Raw genomic sequence first — 14,138 nt, 5'->3', positions numbered from 1 at the left:
AAATATACCAATAATGAAAAAGTTTGAAATATTGTGAGAATTATCAAAATGTCACACGGAGACACGAAGTGAGCAAATGCTGTGGGGAAACCCTTGCTCAATGCAGGGCTGCCACAAACCTTCAATTGAAAAAAAAAAAAAAGCAGTATCTGAGAAGTGTAATAAAGCAAAGCACAATGAAACCAGGTATACCTGTATTTATAATAGCCTTGCTATGGACTAAATGGTTTCCTCCAAATTCATATGCTAAAGTCATGCCACGTGATATTTTTTTTTTGGAGATGGGGCCTTTGGAAGATAATTAGGCTTTAATGAGGTCAAGAGGCTGGAGCCCTCATGACAGGATTAGTGCCCTTCTAAGAAGAGGAAGAGCCCGGCCGGGTGTGGCTCAGGGGTTGAGCATCGACCTAGGATCCAGGCGACTGGAGTTCGATTCCTGGTCAGGGCACATGCCCGGGTTGCAGGCTAGGCAGTCGATCAATGACTTTCTCATCATTGATGTTTCTATCTCTCTCTCTCCCCCTCCTTTCCTCTCTCTGAAATCAATAAAGATATGTTTAAAAAAAAAAAGGGGGGGAAGAGACTCCAGAGCAATTTCTCCACCTTGTGAGGACATGGCAAGAAGGCAGCCAAGTGCAAGCCAGGAAGAGAGCCCTGTGCTGGAACCCTGAACTCAGACTTCTAGCTTCCAGGACAGTGAGAAATTTCTGTTATTTAAGCCATCCTGTGTGTCCTATTTTGTTATAGCAGCATGAGCAGACTAAGACAAAATTCAGATTGCAAACAACGCAAATGTCCATCAGCACTGGAGTCCATAAGTGGATTATAGCCTATTCATGCTATGGACGACTAGGCAACAATGAAAATGAATGGCCAAGCTACAGGAAATAGCATGGATAAATTGCACAGATGTTACAGTCTGCAAAGGAAGTTAGATACAAAATAATACAGTGAAAAAAAGCCCAAGCAAATTGAATCAGTAATGAAGAATGCATCCTCAGGTAGGACACTTGTAAGTACAGTAGAAGTAAGAGCAAGCAAGGATCTCTGTGAGAGAGGGATGGGTGACATGGGATGGGGTAATGATTAAGAAGAGCATGGGGCCTGCTATTTCTTTTTTTTTAAATCCTCACCTGAGGATATGTTTATCGATTTTAGAGAGAGACGTGGGGGAGGAGGCAGAGAGAGAGAAACACCAATGTGAGAAACATCAATCGGCTGCCTCCTGACTGAGGATCGAACCTGGAACCTAGTTATGTGCCCTGACCGGGAATTGAACCTGCAACCTTTTTGTTGTAGTGGACGATGCCCCAACCAACTGAGCCACCTGGCCTGGGCGGGCCTGTTATTTCTGGCTCTACTTCTTGACCTTGTTGGCAGTTACATGACTATTAGCTTCGTAAAAAATCACTGAGCTGTTCTTTTTGTGTGTGTATGTTTCTCTATGCATGTAATATTTGATAAGAAAATGGTTTACAGAAAGTATTTGGAAAAATGCTCATATACCTTCTGATGTAGCAATTCTTCTCTTAGGAATTTATCCTACAGGAATATCTGAACATGTCTGAAATCACCATGTACATGGCTGTCCACTCAGGCTTTCTTTGTGGTGGCAAAATATTGGAAACAACCTACAGACCCATCAATAGGGGACTGGTTGGATAAATTAAATGCCCTGCACAATGGAAGGCTCTGCAGCCATGAAAAGGGGTAAAAAAAGACCTCTGTGATATGTTAAAGATAGAAAACAAAGTGCCAAGCCATAACCATTTTTAAAATACAGAGCTCTTGTAGGGAGCAGAAGGGGTCCAGGAGATGGGCATAATTAAGGAAAATTTACTTTTTTCTGTAAACCCACTCGTACTGTTTGTTTTACCATGCACTGCATCACCCATTTGGGAAATAATTATTGTTAAAAAGCAGAGCAAGTATGTACATAGAGACTGGGTGAAAGGCATGGAAGGGAAGGAGGAGGGACTCTAACCCCCTGGCACTTGAAGGTCCCCAGTGAAACCTGTGTTCAAAAATTTGGGTCTGGACCTCGGTTCAAGTCCAGTTTCTGGCTCTTCCTATCTCTGTGAGGTTGGCCAAAAACTTAAAACGCTCTGATTCTTGGTCCTCATTCACAAAAGAGGACCCTCCCACCCAGGTTATTGAGAGCATTAAATGAGATAATCCTAATAGAGCCCGGCACAGGAGTGTCTAAGAAACAGAGCCAAACCCAGGCCCACAGCAGGACCACAGGGTCGAATCTGATGGATTCCTACAAATCACTTGAGTTGTTGGTGGACAGCTGCTGCCGGAAGGAAGTGCTTTGGACTTTCTCCAGCTACCACTGGTTTTATTTTTGGCTTTTTAACACTGCTTCTTCATTTGCTGTGGCAGCTGGTCCTCCCATACTCCACTGTTATACTAAAGGTATAAGACAATATCATTCCCATTGATTGATGAGTAAACTGAACCCAGACAAGGCAGTTATCCTCTCTGAGTCTCCATTTCCCACCTCTGCAATCTGGTCAGTCTTTCTTCCCAGGATTGTTGTAAGCAATGGATGAGCAAATCTACAAAGAGCCCTCAGAGCAGCCCACCAAATGCTTGGCAAATATGAGCTGCCATTATTTATGGGTCATTGCCATTAGGATGGGCAAGAGCCTGAGCTGAAACTCATCCATGATCTTCTGAATGTCTCCTCTTGTCCTATAGCTTATCATGACTCTGACAGCCCAGCTCTGGACCCCTCCTGGACCCAGTCCCCAGTTCAGAATGTCCCTGCTCTTCTGTGTGTGGCTCTTCTTCAAGCCCTGCTCTCAGCTCCTGGGAAGGCTGTGCACTTAGGGCTGGGGCAGGATGCCAGGCATGCAAATCTGCATGCAGGCAGCAATTTGCACAAAAGCTCCGTGGTGTGCTCATTTCCAGCCTGTCCCCAAAACAGCACTCAGCTGAAAAGCCAGCAGAGAGCTATTTACAGCTCTGGGCAGGGAGAAGGGAGGCAGGCTCTGGTCCACAAGTCCAGCCCAGGTGATGGCTTGCTCTTTTGGTTACTGTAAGAGGCCGTTCAGGCAACCTTGCCCCAAATGAGGTCAGAGTCCTAAGAGCTTTTGCTCAAAGGCCAGTGATCCACTCCAGGAATGTCTGGCTCCCTCATGAAACCCACTCAAAGGCAAGTGGGAGAAGGTCTCCCTGAGCTCTCACCAATAGCTGCCAATGGATTCTAAACACTTAGAGGGAGGAAGGGCTACAAGAGGCCTGTCAAAACCATGGACAGGAGCCCGGCCAGGCGTGGCTCAGCGGTTGAGCATCGACCTAGGATCCAGGCGATAGGGGTTCAATTCCGGGTCAGGGCACACGCCCGGGTTGCGGGCTCAATCAATGACTCTCTCATCATTGATGTTTCTCTTTCTCTCCCTTTCCTTTCCTCTCTCTGAAATCAATAAAGATATTTTTTTTTTAAAAAGTTGATTAAAAAAACCATGGACAGGATAGCTCTAGCCTCTCTAACATTGCTCTAGTTCAGGACTGACAAACTATGGTGGTGATGGTGGGGATATATCTGGCCTGTTTTACAGATAAGGTTTATCAGAACGCAGACATGCCCATTCATTGACATGGCCCATGGCTGCAGTCATGGTACAGACAATTGTGTAGTCGCAATAGTAACTGTATGGCCCATAAAGCCACAAATATTTACTATCTTCTCCTTTATAGAAAAATTTGCCTAGCCTACTCTAGGTGAAGCCCCCACAAGCTCATCTTTTAACAGGTTTTTCCTAGCTTCCACAAGGATCTCTCTCAAGTGCTAATCAAATCACTTCACCTCTGTTTAAAACTCTTCCATGATTCCCCACTGGTCTCTGGGTCAAGTCCAAATGCATTATCATAGGTCACCTGGCTGTCCACGGTCTGGCCCTCCTGCAGCTCCCACCTGGCTGCCCACTGTCTGGCCCTCCTGCAGCTCCCGCCTGGCTGTCCACTGTCTGGCCCTCCTGCAGCTCCCGCCTGGCTGTCCACTGTCTGGCCCTCCTGCAGCTCCCCTCTCCTCATTCACCCACCCCGTGCTCTAGCTAATGCCTCCCCCATCCTGTGAACGTTGGCTTTATAGAAAAAAAGGAGTTTCAATGAAAAATCATGCACTGTCTATATACAATGCAAACGTTCACGCTATCTGACTCTAGCTCTGTTCATTATCTTCAAGCTATTTTCTCCAACTCTTTGTAATTTGTGGGAGACTGGTAGACAAGAAAACTCGGTCTTGTCCAACCCGTTTGCCATCCATTTGCCACTCAGTTCAACATTCCTTTACTCCACAGACAATTATGCTTTATTTGACTTTTCCTTTGAACCAGTTCTAACATCTGCCCAGTCCCCTCAATGAATTAGTTTAATAAAATCTCTAACAAGGGTTCATTTTTTGTATCTGTATGGAAGTCATGATTTTACCCTTTTTTTCTCTGAAGATTTTCTTTTAACCGTGTTCTGGGAAGTCTCTGAGCCTCTCTGTTCATGTTCTTTCTGTTGAGATCTTTCCTGTCTTTTCTTTTTCTCCTGAAGGTTCTTCCCCAGCACCCCCAGGGACAGGGACACGTAAACTCTTTCTTCTCTCAGCTGGAACCTCTACCCCCCACCCCGCCCCAGTTACTCATCTCACTGAACGGCAGTTGTTTATGGGTCTGCTCCCACCTCCCAGCTAGCCTAGAAGATCTTCCAGAGTAATAGCTGGGCCTCCCTCTCTCTCCCTCACACACACACCCTTAGTACTGTACAAGACACATTAAAGTTGTGTGATAAGTGGACACACCCATTAAAGTGAACGGACGGCAGATGATTAGACTGCCCACCCAGACAGAAGTCCCTAAGAGTGAGACCTTGGCCCTGGCCAAATAGTTCAGTTGGTTGGAGCATCATCCCGATACGCCAAAGTTGTGGGTCGATCCCTGGTCAGGGCACATACAAGAATCAACCAATAAATGCATAAAAAAGTGGAACAACAAATGGATATTTCTCTCTCTCTCTTTCCCTCTCAAAATTCAATTAAAAAAAAAAAAAAGTGAAACCTTGTTTTTCTTGTTTGACATCATTTATGTGGCATCTACTAAGTACTCAATAAACACTAGTTGAAAAATAGAAGAATAAAAGAATACCAGCCCAGCCGGGCATGGCTCAGCAGTTGAGCATCGACCTAGGATCCAGGAGATCGAGATTAGATTCCTGGTCAGGGCACATGCCTGGGTTGCGGGCTCGGTCCCGAGTCAGGGGCGTGCAGGAGGCAGCCGATCAATGACTCTCTCATCACTGATGCTTCTATCTCTCGCTTGCTCTCCCTTTCTCTCTCTGAAATCAATAAAGATATATATATATATTTTAAAAGAATACCACTTAAGTTCTTGTTCTTGACCCACTTGTAAGTAAGCTCCCCTTCCTCCACTTTTGAAGAGCAAACTAGCAGCTTCAGAATGCTACCCTCCATGTTTCCACGTATGGCCACTGTGGCGTTTCAATCGCACCGGATCCAGCTCGCCACCGGGGAATGGATGGCACATGCCATTCTGCTTTATGGTCATCATACAACCTTGAGCAAGGCAACGCTCCAATGGGCCTCTATCTCCCCATGGGTCAAACAAGGTTAGTTCAGACATTCCAAGGGATAAAGTACATCAGGCAAAGGTATGAATGACCAATAATGTCCTAATGACATTCCAGACCAGATACCATTTACCTTGTAACAGATGCTGTCAATGTAACTCTGCAAAGCTGCGCAGGTTTAGCTCTGAGTTGCAAGGGTACAGATGTCCTAGGACAAGTTTCTCAAACTTGAATGTGCACACGAATCCCCTCCAGGATGCTGCTAAAGTGCAGATTTACAGTTTGTAGGCTTGGGTGGGGCCCAAGAGTCTGCATTTCTAACCAGCTCCCAGATGATGTGAGTCTGCTGGTCACTGGACCACACTTCCAGGAGCAAAGTGCTAGGGCACCTTTGAAAAAAATCCTCAGTGTGGCCAAGGAACAGATTTCCAGCATGTTGATGTTGGCGAGGAGGGGAAGTCTGGTACAGGTTCCCCCCGGATATGGAAACCGGGTGGGAGCAATCTGCCAGGCCAGCGATACTACTGAAGCACAAATGCTGGTGGCCTATCAAGCTGTGCTTTAACACACCCTCCAGGGGAGTCTGATGCTAAAACATGAGAACCATTGTGCTAGGTGCAGAGAAGGGGTAGAATATTCCAGTTGGAAGATTAGTGTTTTGTTTTCCCACAGGAGAGTTTCAGGCACATGTCCAGACCCTGTAAATTACATTCATTTATTCATCCATCCATTCAACACTCATCCCTCGATTTACTCAACCAACAAAAGGACTGTACCCATTCTTTCATCCATCCATCCAACATTCAACAAATATGTCCTGAATGCCCACTGTGTACTCTCTGAGACACAAGAGATACGACTGAAACTGTAGATATACACACCTGTCTTAGCCTCTAAACCAGTAATTCTCAACCAGAAGCAATTTTGCTCTCCAGACAAACTTGGCAACATCTGGAGATATTTTTGGCCGTCACAACTTGGGGGGAAGTGTACATCTAGAGGGTAGAGGTCAGGGATGCTGCTAAACCTCCTACAATGCACAGGACAGCTCCATAGCAAAATGTTAATAGTGTTGAGGTTGAGAAACTTTGCTCTAGACTGTGAGCCCCTTGTGGACAGGAACTGTATTATAGTCACCTTGATACTCCAAGATAGTGTCTGACACATGGGAGCAGAGCAAATATCTAAATACAAGAGGAAATGCAACACAAAAATACATTTAAGTCTATACAGAACTCTTACAACTCAACAAAATGACAAACAGCCCAATTCAAAAATGGGCAGAGGTCTTGCAAGGACATTTCTCCAAAGATATACAAGTGGCCAACAAGCACATGAAAAGATGCTCAATATCATTAGTCATCAGGGAAATGCAAATTCAAACTACAATGAGATACCACTTCGAGCCTGCGAGAATGGAAATAATATTAACAACAATAAAAACAATACAGAAAATAACATGATGGCAAAGATGTGAAAAAATTGGAACCTTCACACATTGCTGTTGGGAATGTAAAATGGTGTAGTTTGGCAGTTCCTCAAAAAGTTAAACAGAGAATTACCGTGTTACCCAGCAATTCCACTCCTGGGCATTTCCCCAAAAAATTTGGAAACCGGTCTTCAACCCAAAACTTGTACATACATGTTCATAGCAGCCTTACTCTCAATAGCTCAAAGTCAGAAACAACCCAAATATCCACCAACGGACGAACGGATGCACAAACTGGTCTACCCATACAATCGAGTATTGTTTAGTCACAAAAAGGAATGAAGTACTGACACATGCTAGGAGCTACAGAGAAAGAGAAAAACCAGTGCACAGCCCTGGACCCAAGGAAGCCTTGGATGTGGGCGATGGGAGTTCAGAGGAGGAGAAATGGGCTTCCAGGCTGTGGGTGGGAAGGACAGAATAGGAGACAGCTCTTGGAGGAGGAAAATCTGCCCTTGGAGAGTCGATCTTATTAGTGAAGGAATGTGTAATCAGAGGCCGCATCAGGCCACCCTGTCCCTGAGATGTGTAACATAGTTGAATGCATGGAGTGCCTAGAAAAGCAAGGAGAGTTGGACACAAGGGAGCAGGGAAGCGAGCAGTTACCCTCAGAACCTCGTCCCCTGGACTTTCTGCCGGAAGAGGGGGTTGCTGATTCAGCCAGCTGTCACTCCTGGGGCTCTTGCTCTCTGCCTCCTGGCAAGGGGCAGGCACGCAGAGCAAAGGGGAGAGCCAGGGCTCGCGTTGCCTAAGCAGGACTGTGTACCGGGTGTTTGAACTGTTTCAGTTAATCTTCATCGTAGCCCAGTGAGGTAAGTTCTACCATTGCTCCTCCTTTTTAAACACAATTTACTAGTGTTCCCTTTTTTAAGATGGGGAAATGAGACACTGAGAGATAAAGTGGCCATGGCCTGAGGCCCCCATGCTGGCGGAAGCCCAGTTCAGCACCAGTCAGTCTAACCCCAAGACCCACTGGGATGCCGGTGGAAGGACTCCCCCGTGGCCAGGGCAGAGGCTCAGCCAGTGGAGGTAAGGCCTCAGATTCCTATCTCCTGGCCCCAGAACCTTCAGGAAGCTCACAGGCCTGGGTTTCAGCCACTGGTGACTACCAGCTTCACCACATCCCTGCAGAGGGACTGGTGTATGCAGGTCCTCAAGACCATAACCATCACGCAGACACCGGGAGCTGGGCAGCTGAAAGCCCCTACACGGGGTTCAAATCTCGGGGTGGAGTCCCACTGCCGTACTGCCTGGCTGAGGGACCCTGAGCAAGTCTCTCAACCTCTGGGCTCTGCGTTGCTCACTTTTAATGCATGGGAAGCTGGCTAGAGTATGCCTTTTCTTCTTCACCCTCTATGAATATTTTCATATATGCGTGTGTGTGTGTGTGTATGTCCTTTCCATGCTCCTCACTTCCTTAACTACCCATTTTCATATGGATTTACATATATTACTTTCCCCCCCAAAATGGGATTAGACTGTATATATTGATCCTGTGACTTTACCATTTTCATGAAATAAGTTTTGGAGATCTTTCCAGGTCAGGAACGCAGATCTACCTCTTCTTCTAAAATACACTCATTTTCCGGTGTGATTGCACCAGTGTAACCCCTCCCTATGCTGGTATAGAAAAGCCCTGCGGTCCTGTGTTCGTCTCTCTGTGTGCACGTGTGAGCATTTCTACAGGTGATTCCTAGAAGTGAGAGGGCCGGGTCAATGGGCATGGCGTTTATATTTTGAAAGAGACTGCCTAATGGTCTTCTGAAGAAGCCTCCACAACTAGGTTACTTCTAAAACTGTTTTAAAACTGGCATGACTGTTCCTTTGACCTCTAGCAGGATAGGAGGTAACAGCCTTAGAAAGTCACTTAACCTCTGTAAGCCTTAGTTTGCTCATCTGTGAAATGGGGAAACCTAGAGTAATACACCTGAAGATAATTTGGAGATGGCAAAGTCTTGATTAAAATGTGAGGGATTGAGGCTGTCATTAGCCTTGGGAGACTCAGGGGCTGAACACCACCCCCTCCATCACGCAGATAGCAGAACGGAGGAGCCTGAGCAAGGAGGACGCTGTCTTGTATCAAGCATCAACTGTGCAAAGCACGTATTAGACCAGTGGTTTTCAACGGGTGTGGGGGAGGTGACTTCATCCACCAGGGGACATCTGCCAATGCTTAGAGACAGTTTTAGTTGTCATAACCAGAGGGGGGTTGCAACTGGCATCAAAAAGGTAAAGGGTAGGAATGATGCTGAGCATCCTACATGCACAGGACGGCTCCACACACAGGACCATCCAGTCCCAAATGTCTACAGTGCTGAAGGTGAGAAACCCTGCTCTAGCCCTGTCTCTCATCTGCTGCCTACCTTACAACAAACTTAATTGAAAGATCAGTGCACTAAGGCTGAGAGGTGAATAATTTGCCCAAGGTGCCCCAGCCAGCAGTGGTCAGGAGTTGACCTTTGAACCCATCTAACTTTAGCGCCTCCGGTCCATTCCATATACTGCACTCTCTCCGGGCAGATGTCACTCTTGTCTCCAAGTGCCGGCCGACTTTGACTGCCTTGGCCCCTGGCAGGTTATCTACAGGGCAGGTTATAAGTTTCACCTAAAAGCACAACCTCCCTACTGTTTTAGAGGCTTTATGACTTCGGGCTAGTAGTCATAATTATTGTTTCCATTTACTGTGTGCTACACACTTTACGAAGAGTAACTCATTTTACCCTGATAAGGACACTGAGGGAACCGGGTCACAGAGAGGTTAATAATTTCCCCAAACCTACATAGTAAGTAGCAGGTTTGGGCCCTGGACCCAGATAAGAGGGGTCAGAGACCAATCTCTCAACCCATATGCACTGTGGTTCCCCTCATGCTCTAAACCTTCATCTTGGCACTTGAATTTGGCTCCTGTTCTAAACTGGAGTATGACAGGCCAGAGTTCCAGCTCATGTCCCACTCAGTGCCTCAGGAAATTGAACAGGGATGGGAGATTGCTGCAGGGGACTCGGGCCTGAAGGGATGTCCAGGGACGGAGAGGGAAGAAGCCCTGAGGAAGGGGATGTGCTTCCCTCGGACCCTGTCTACAGTTCCTGGAGCAAACCTAGCTATGCAGCTGAGGGTCCTGCAGCAGTCTGGACTCCAGCGTATTGCAACCAACCTTATTTGCTCTCCTGGGTCAATCTGGATTTAGGCAAGCTTAAATTTGGCAGTGGGCTCAATAGAAATATCACACAGGGTGAGTGGTGAAGCGAAAATTCCCAGGAATGGATTCTACAAACAAGGTGGCCTGTTGTGGGGAGTCACCGAGTTCCAGCTCTGCCCATTCCTAGCTGCGTGACATTGGCAGAGCCTCAGCACCTCCTCTGACAAGTGGGGACAGCAGTGCCCAGTGGTCTGGGGTGTAAACGGGAGGACTGGAAGTAGTGTCCAGGACCCTGGAACCCCACAAGCCCTAGTGAGGCTGTGATCAGCTTTGCCACCCGTTGGCTGGGTGACCTTGAGCAAGTCTCTTGCCCTCTTCATGCGTCTGTTTGCTTAACGGTCAAAGGAAGGGGCAGGACCTTGATCTAGAAGCCCTTTGAGGTCTTAGGGCTCACTCCAGACAGGGCCATTTCTCTCTCCCCAGGGCTGACGTCTTTGGACATCCAGGACACACATTTCTCCATACTCCAGGTTGTGGGGACAGCTCCAAAGAGCAAGGCAAAGCTCCTTGCCTTTCTCTTTGCAGTCCCCACAATCTGGCCCTCTAGAGGAGAGCTGCTCCCAGCCCCCCTCAAGTCACCAACACCCTGTCCCTTAGACCAGCTTCATTGGAGCAGCAAAGTCAACACTGTCTCCAGCCCAGTGGACAGCTCCTGCAGCAGCCATCTCCCCTGGTCAAGCGCCTAGAGAATTCCACTGGGCAATGCCCAAGGAGCTGGGGGGGGGGGGCAGCCTCAGGGAGAAAACGGGGGCTCGTCTCTGTGCAATAAAGACCCCTTTTTCCAGGAGAGGGGTTGAACCGCCTCAGGGGAAGATATTCTAAACACAGACAGCCCTTTGGGGGGGGGGGGGCCTGGGGTCCCTGCTAGTTCTGCTGCCTTAGAAGCCATCTCTGCTGTCGGAGTTTGGAGGCTCCTGGAAGGTTCTCTAGGCTCAGGACCCCAGCTTTAAGGCCTTCAGTGACAAGGCCTTCTCACTGCACCTCTTCCTCTGGCCAAGGTGAGATGGAATTAGGTGGAGCAGTGAGGCGTGGCAGAGCAGATGGGACTGGGTGAGGCGGGCAGAGGTGGGTGTGGGGTCTTAGTGGGATAGGATTTTGTGGAAAAGGCTAGGTAGAAGCGCAATGGGGGGGTGGCTTGGTCTCGATGGGTATCCAGACCCTTACCCTGTTTCTGAGTATAAAAGCCCCTTGTCGATCGTCTTTACTGGAGGAAGAGGGGAAGCCCCCCAAATGCCTTTAGTGGTGTGTCTGAGGCAACCAGGCCTTTCTTATGGGTGGGGAAGGGGGGAGAGGGGGAATCACCTCTAAAGGCGAATACCAGAGCCCAGTTTCTGAGGAGGGGGCTGCAGGGAGGTCCATATGGGGTTGAGGGCGACAGGCAGGGTGTCCACCCTGGGAGCTTTGAGTCTTGAGGGGCTTACTTCCCAGGATGTCGGGGAGCCTCCATTTTCCACGGGGAGAGCACACGGTTACCTACGTGCTGCGAAGACCCCATCATTCAGGAGGGTGGGTGGAGAGAACCCAAACTTAGTTTTTAGGGAAGGGGAAGGGGACATGGGTCTCCAAAGAGATGAGAGGGCCCTAGGTACCTGGGGGAGCTAAAGCCCAATTTGAGGGGCTCCTTTCATCCCAAGGGGTAAATTAGGGAGGGGGCCTTCTCTGTAAGCCTGGGGTCAAGAGAAGGACCCATTTCTGAAGGAAGAGGGAAGCTATTTGCTCTCTAGAAGGTGGGAGACCTTCTCTTTTCGGGGGAGGGGACCCCACGTCTCGGGGGGATGAGGGCCGTGTTTTCTGAGAGAAGCCGGGGTTTGCTCCCTGGGGGCAGGGCCGAAGGGCTCCAGCTCGACTCCTGCAGAAGGGCCCGACCCACGCGACCCAGCGCCTCGCTCTTACCTCCAGGCCCGGGCTCCGACGTGCGGGCTCCACCTCCGGGACCCCGACTGGCGGGATCTGCGCCCTGCGCTCGGGCTGCGCCGGGTCTCTGCCCGCTTCCCCCAGCGACTCGCGGGGCTCCCTGGCTCCGCCCAGCCGCGCGGGCCAATCAGCGCCTCTTCCCCCTGCCCTCGCTCGCAACGCAGCCAATGAGCGTGCCCGCCACGGGCCACCGCCCCCGGGGGGTGGGGGAGGCGGGGCGGGGGTAGAGTCCGATCTTCTTGGGAGCCTGAGCGGGGGTCCTGGAGGAAGGACCCCGAGGGCCGCGTGCGAGGATTGGAGCGGTGCAATAGCAGCCGAGGACCCCCATCGAGTCGGCGGGGAGCCTACCTGATGGGGGGGTGAGCGCCGGTCTTTAAAAGGGGGGCGGCTCTGCCGGCCGGCGTGGCTCAGCGGTGGAGCAGCGCCCTAGGATCCAGGATGTCCGGGTTCGATTCCCGGTGCGGACACATGACCGGGTTGCGGGCGCCGGGTTGCGATGACGACTCTCTCATCATTGATGTTTCTCTTTCTCTTTCTCCCTCTCCCTTCCTCTCTCTGAAATCAATAAAGATATATTTTTTAAAAGGGGGGGGCGGTTCTATGGGTTGATTTAACCTCGATCTTAATTACTCCTGCACCTTTTCTGGACCCTTGGGACTCTGGGTGAGTGTAGCTGCCCCAGCTGCACCCAGCGCCCCAGAACCCAGGCTCTGGAACCCTGGAGTCAGAGTCAGATACAGTTTCTATGTAAAGGAGGGGAAAGAGCATCGTGCCTTGCCCCGCGTCCGTCCCCCCCCCCCCCCCCACCGCCCAATGCGGGGGACTCATGGCTCTCTCGCTCAGCTCATCCCTCTGAGCTACCATTCACTTACCACCTCCTGACCTGCCAGCTCCAGAAGGCAATAGCTTGTGCATTGTGAGTACAATGCAAAGAGCACTGAACTAGGAGTCCATGGTTCCATCTGCAAGATCTAGGGCAGGTCACTCCACCTCCCTGATTCTCAATTCCCTAAATAGTAGGTAAATGGAGATAACAGTGATAGTACCTCCTTCACAGGCCTAAATGAGATCGGAGATGTGGTGAAGGTGCTTTAATAAAAATTAAAATGCTATATGAGAACTAGTTAATTCTAAAGTGTGAATGACTGATAGCCCCTTAGCTTTCTAAAGATATCTGGAAAAATGACAAGGCCATTCAGTGGTAAAATCAAAGATACAAGAAACTGCCCATTAGAACAACATGAGACCACCAAATGCTCATAATAAATGGTTGGTCCAATGGAGATTCCAGACCTTAAAAGGCTGAGAAAGAATCCTGCTTGATTTTCCCCACTCACCCTCATCAGGTAACTATAGGATGTCCTCCCAAAAATGTATACACACTTTACAGCTGATAGCTCAATTGATGTTTCTTTCTTTTCAGATTTAACCCATTGGAATTTTGGGGATACCCTGTATTTAGTCTTCTGGGATCTTGCAAAACCCTGTGGCCCCTCCTTCCTGCCTTCCTCAAATCCAGGCTGCCTTATCTTTGATTAGAAAGGGGAACTGTAGTCCTAGGAATTAAAAATTTAAGATAAATACAATACAAACAAATAAATAAAAACTTTCAACTAGTGTGATCTATGACTGCAGGGACCAAACAGAAACAATAAATAAGAATAAATAATTCAAAGGAAGAGACAGAAAATATAATTGATCCACAGTTCTGCTGAGACTGAGAGCTTTGACAGTCTCTTTGGTATTTTAATCTTGTCATCTTGCTTGCAGAACTTTATGAGGCCAGGGTTATAAATGCAGCAATTTTTTGTTAATACCTAAGCTATGGAGACAATCCCCTTTATTGCCCAAGACCCACCCAAAGAAATCAAATGATCAGTGAACATGGGAGGAAATAAAGTTATTAAAGTAAAAGTGATAAAAAAAAGTGATCTACCAAAATGATCTCATTTTTAT

At 48.5% G+C, this 14,138-nt stretch overlaps 1 protein-coding gene across 1 annotated transcript in view; it reads right to left on the bottom strand.

The window, feature by feature from the left end:
• ABAT (4-aminobutyrate aminotransferase) overlaps positions 1-12,270 on the bottom strand; it is an 84,706-nt gene extending 72,436 nt beyond the window's left edge. Inside the window, exon 1 of the mRNA XM_081132490.1 lies at positions 12,162-12,270. The gene's annotated coding sequence lies outside the window, so the exon portion shown is untranslated. The remainder of the gene's footprint in view (positions 1-12,161) is intronic.
• Between the last annotated feature and the right edge of the window lie 1,868 nt (positions 12,271-14,138).

This window comes from Miniopterus schreibersii, assembly GCF_964146895.1.
Source record: "Miniopterus schreibersii genome assembly, chromosome: 3".
Classification (NCBI taxonomy): domain Eukaryota; kingdom Metazoa; phylum Chordata; class Mammalia; order Chiroptera; family Miniopteridae; genus Miniopterus; species Miniopterus schreibersii.
Note: the sequence above shows the minus strand (reverse complement) of the source record. Positions and strands in the feature narration are given on the sequence as shown.